The sequence below is a fragment of the Trachurus trachurus genome (assembly GCF_905171665.1).
Source record: "Trachurus trachurus genome assembly, chromosome: 23".
Lineage (NCBI taxonomy): Eukaryota > Metazoa > Chordata > Actinopteri > Carangiformes > Carangidae > Trachurus > Trachurus trachurus.
In genome coordinates this window covers 4,004,323-4,010,322 of record NC_139912.1, presented here as the reverse complement: position 1 = coordinate 4,010,322, position 6,000 = coordinate 4,004,323, and positions in this window count along the sequence as shown.

Below are 6,000 nucleotides of genomic sequence, written 5' to 3'. Positions count from 1 at the left end.
CAACTCTGTCGTTGTGAGTTTGTGACCTTTGACCCGAACGCACGTCGGCTCCATGTGGAATAATATTATTGTCACGATAAGACAGAAAACACTTCACTGTGTGTGTGTGTGTGTGTGTGTGTGTGTGTGTGTGTGTGTGTTGACTTTGGCCCAGCAGCTCACTGAGGCCTCTGATTGGACGACAGCGCCCCCATGTGGTCACAGACGGTACTACGGCAACAAAACAAAACCTTCAAATTGACCCAATCTGTTCCTTTCCTCCATCCTTCTTTTCTTTCCTTTCTCCCTTCCTTCTTTCCACAATCCCTTTTCCCTTCCTTCCTTCCTTCCTTCCTTCCTTCCTTCCTTCCTTCCTTCCTTCCTTCCTTCCTTCTTTCCTTCCTTCCTCCCTTTCTCCATTCTTTTCCTTCATCCTTACTTCTTCTTCCTTCCTTGACCCAATTGACCCAATCTCAGGGGGAGACCCCTTCTACATCTTTCTTTCCTCCCTTTTCCCCTTCCTTCTTTCCACAATCCCTTTTCCCTTCCTTCCTTCCTTCCTTCCCCCCTCCCTTCTTTCCCTTCATCCTTACTTCTTCTTCCTTCCTTGACCCAATCTGTTCCTTCCCTCCATCCTTCTTTTCTTCATTTTTTCCTTCCTTCTTTCCACCATCCTTTTTTCCTTACTTCCTTCCTTCCTTCCTTCCTTCACCCTAACTTCTTCTTCTTCATTCCTTTTTGACCCAATTAACCCAATCTGCTCCCCCTTCTCCATCTTTCTTTCCTTCCTTTTCCCCTTTCTTCTTTCCCAAATCCCTTCCTTCCTTCCTTCCTTCCTTCCTTCCTTCCTTCCTTCCTTCCTTCCTTCCTTCCTTCCTTCCTTCCTTCCTTCCTTCCTTCCTTCCTTCCTTCCTTCTTTCCTTCCTTCCTCTCTTCCTCTCTTCCTTGACGCAGGAAGACAACGGGTTAATATTATATGTTTATCATTATTATCACGAAATTAAATAAAAACGACTAATTCTTTAAAGGCTGTTCTTGTATTTGAAGTTCATGTTCTTACTGACTCTACATGAATATGATTTGGTGCCAAACATATATGTATCACCATTATTATTATTAGAAATAAATCCTGATATCTAAACTTGAGGTTATATAAACCCTGACATAATCTAAATACTTTTTATTTTGCAGTTTTAAAGCTACTAAATGGACTTTATGGTGAAATCTCAGGTGTTAAAGGTGGAAAAAAATGTCACACATACAGGAAGTAAAGCCAGAGGCTGCACACACACACACACAGACACACACACACACGCTGAGCAGTGTGTACTCACGTGCAGCTGTGTGTTGTTGTTGTTGATGTGGTCCTGGCTGAGCGGCGACGCTGCAGCGTGACAGTCCAGAGACACACGGTGGCGACAGGCGGCGTGACACGAGTACTTACAGCCTGAGGAGCACAGACAGGACAGGAAGGGGTTAAACTCAACACACACACACACACACACACACACATCGACCCAGTGTGTGTGTGTGTGTGTGTGTCTGTAACGTACATGCAAATCTCCTCCTGATGTCAAAGTGGACGTTGAGTAACTCTGAGCAATGGAACCAACGACGACATGCAAACTCTGACCTGTGGCGACCGCAGACTTTCAAAATAAGAGCGTAGAGGAGTTGGAAACTTTCAACTGTTTGTGACTATATGATTATTAAACCTTTATAGAGAAACGTCGTCACCTCCGGGTCATGACCTTTACAGAACATCTGGATACTAAACTACTGGCTCCACATGTGATTATTACTGTATTATCAACTGCAACTCCAAAATGAGAGGTGCATTCTGGGATTAAAAGCCTGAATATGACCAATAAATACATGAAATATGATTAAAAACACTAATTATCAACAAGCTGCAAACTCAGCATTACTAATTACTACTGTATTATTGTTATCTACTGTATCTGTTCATATTAACACATAAACACATGGTCCAGGCTCATTTTTTAGGTTTAGTGACGTAAAAGTGCAATTTTAAAGCAGATATCAGTGGAATGTTTTTGTTAATATAAGTCCTAAATAGTCCTATTTTCCGTCAGCAATCACTTACATGAAGTATTTCAGCCTAAACACGAGTCTCTCCGTCACTCTGCTCTGCTGTAACCCGAGGAGAAAATTTTCCTTGTGGGATACAAGTGTTATCCAATGAGGAGAGAGAACGGCATGAAGGGCTGTGTGTGCAGCCAAGGGATGCGCGTGAATGTGGTGACGTAGCACGAGGACCAATTGATGCCAGACAAGGGCGGGGGCTGCTAACTCATGGTGCGTTCAAAGAAACTCGTACTTTGTGTTTTTCCTTCCTGTGAAGTCATACCAGTTCGATCTGGTACGAGTTCACGGGTCGGAAGTTACGAGTGGCCGTTATAGGGAACTTTCACAGACAACAGGATGGTAAAAACACGAGCTACGGGTTACCTGGAACGCTACCAAGTCGTAGTTGTGACTTGAAGCTGTAACTTACGGTTTCAAAAGCCTGCCTTGAACGCAGCATTAGCCGAAACGGCCGTGAAGCTGATATCTGCTTTAACTAAATCTGATGGTTCAGATCTTAAATAGAAACATCTGTAATTGTTTTAATATGATTTTTAAATAGGAACTTACATTAGAAAATGAAATTATCAACACTTCAATAACAAAACAACAAGCTAACGTTTTAATTTTAACTAATTTTTTAGCTTTTAGCTAGAATTGAGTACATTTACTTTATTTTAAAATGTTTATCAATGTACATTGTCCCTCTTCATCAATTAAAAGGAATTTAATTATGAAATTATCAACACTTTTCAAAAGCAAAACAACAAACTAACTTTTTAATTTTAACAAATCAATAACACTTAATGAGATGAACATGAAGTTCACAACAATAACGGATAAAAAAGAACCGACTCATCATTTTAGTCTTTTATCAAACACAAAAAGTCAAATTTCAGCAGGTTTTATCTTATAAAACTGGAAAAATTGTTGCTTTTTATTATATTTTTCAACTTTTTATAGACAAAATGATTAATTAGAAAAATAAATGAGTTATTAAACCGTTTAGTCACAGCCTTAATCATCATATCAACACACAGACGTTAGATCTATCACAGTGGGAAGTTTGTCCCAGTTGGTCACCCGTACTTCATCGACTACACAAGTTCTAGTGGTGGATCACTCACACACACACACACACACACACACACACACACACACACACACACACACACACACACACACACACACACACACACACACACACACACACACACACACACACACACACACACACACACACACACACACACACAGGCCTCAGTCCAGCAGCAACATTAAGTATTGTAATAACTCCAGTAGAGAGGACGAAGCCTTTTAGCCGACTTCATGTCAACAAACACACACACACACACACTCCGACACACACACACATACGCACAACACTCACTCACACACACAAACTGAGCGTGTGTGTGTGTGTGTGAGTGTGTGTGTCCTACCTGTCGACCTCTTCCTCACGTGCTGACCGACTTTATCCGACAGTTTGCACATCGCTGCTCCCATCGCCCATCTTCATCTCACACACACACACACACACTCACACTTACACACACACGTTTGATATCCTATAAGATCTGTTACATCACCTCGTCTTCTACACACACACACTCTCAAACACACACACACACACACTCTCTCTCTCTCTATCTCTGCAGTATCTGTCAGTGTCTCTCGGCCGAGGCTCTGCTGCTGCTCTCAGACTCTGAAGCTGATTTGCGTCGCCACCATTCGCCTCTCTCTCTCTCTCTCTGTGTGTGTGTGTGTGTGTGTGTGTGTGTGTGTGTGTGTGTCTGTGTGTGTGTTGTTGTGCTGAGTAGGTGATTTAACAGTCAAATGGAGGCCACAGTGATGGACACACAGACGGGGGAGGAGGGGAGAGGGGGAGAGAGGAGGGGAGAGAGGGAGGACTGCTGACTCAGTCTCTGCTCACTTACGTAGCTTGTTATGATTGTGTGTGTGTGTGTGTGTGTGTGTGTGTGTGTGTGTGTGTGTGTGTGTGTGTGTGCGTGCGTGTGTGTGTGTCTACCCAGTTTCCTGCCGTCACTCTCTCACTCTCTCTCTCTCTCCATTCATTCATGCGTCCATCTCTATCCCAGCTGACAATGAACCTGATCCACAGAGGAAGCCTTCATCATCCTCATCCTCATCATATCTCATATTATGTCACATGACGTCATCGTTTCCTAAACTTTCCTCTTTAGGAAAGAAGAAGAATATTTTTGCAGAGTCACTGAATAAAAAAACTGTTGTTAACTTGTTTAGCTACACTGTAAAAATATAATATAAAATAACTATAATAAAACATATAACACTGATACAAACACACTTTTGTGAGCTCAGAAACACACGACGACTCTCTGATCTAAACAGGAGTTTGTGCAGCAAAAGGAAACTCCATAAACTGAATCACAGCTTTAAGATTTACAGATGAATGTGTTTTAACTGATTTAATCTATTGATATATTAAAAACAAAAGGTAGATATTACATTAAACTCTTCACATTTGTTGAATTTACAGGTCAAAGTTAAGGAAAAATGTGTTTTAATATGATTATATTATTACATATAATGGGCATACTATTTGTATATATAGTTTCTCTATTTAAATTATCTTTTGTACATAACATTAAATATCTTTTTTTTTGTATCTTTGTATCGTTGTTCTTTTTGTCCCTTACTTCTTTACGTATCCTGGACTCTTTGCTACTGCTACAAATGAATTTCCCACACAGAAGTCTTATGTCTTAATCTTATTAATTCAAATCCAATGTAAAAAACCCAAAACAAACACTTTATACTAAGAACCTGTTAAAAAATAAAACAGGATCTATTGTGTTTATTAATGATAATAACATACATCAGTAAATAAAATACTATTTTATCACAATAGGGCTTTTATTGTGAAAGTCAGCTCAGTTTTTCGTTTCCTTGTCTGTGTGAGAAAAAGTTTTTAGCACAAAGACGCTGAGAGACAATGAGTCTGCAGCTCCACTGACACACAGCTGCTAAACACACACACACACACACACACACACACACACACACACACACACACACACACACACACACACACACACACACACACACACACACACACACACACACACACACATCGTTTTCTATTGTCTTTTATCGACATTTGTTTTCAATAAAGTTCTTATTGAATAATTTATTTTTAATTTATTTTTATTTTTCACATTTTCTCTTTGTATGAAAACAAGTAACTACAAAAACTAAAACTTTAGCAAAACTGAAACCTGCACAGAGAGACAGGTGTGTGTGTGTGTGTGTGTCAGCTGTCCTCTCCAACAGTTTTTTGTCCTTTCTCTCTTGCTGCACATTCAGACAGGGTTAAAGGGATAGTTCAACATTTTGGAAAATTGGCCCATTGCCATAATCCCTATAGTCATAGCAGTAGGTTTGTTACCTTTAATTGTCGGTGCAAGCTATTTTTAGAACGGCGGAGCAGAGCCGTGAGCTGCTCAGAGCTACGCTACGGAGGCTCATGGGATTTCTTGGTTTCCCTCATCAAACTCATCAAATACACAATCCAACAACTCCACAACGCTCTGGTGGACAAGTTGTGACCTGCACATTCACCACGCTATGAGATAATAACACAACGTTACCACACAGAGTTGTTTTAGAGGGAAATTCATGCAAAACCGCTGATGCACGTTGCCTTCAGGGACAGTTTTTCATCAAGCAGTCTCTGTATTTCCCTCTAAAACAACTCTGTCTGGTAACGTTGTGTTATTATCTCATAGCGTGGTGAATGTGCAGGTCACAACTTGTCCACCAGAGCGTTGTGGAGTTGTTGGATTGTGTATTTGATGAGTTTGATGAGGGAAACCAAGAAATCCCATAATGAGCCTCCGTAGCGTAGCTCTGAGCAGCTCACGGCTCTGCTCCGCCGTTCTAAAAACAGCT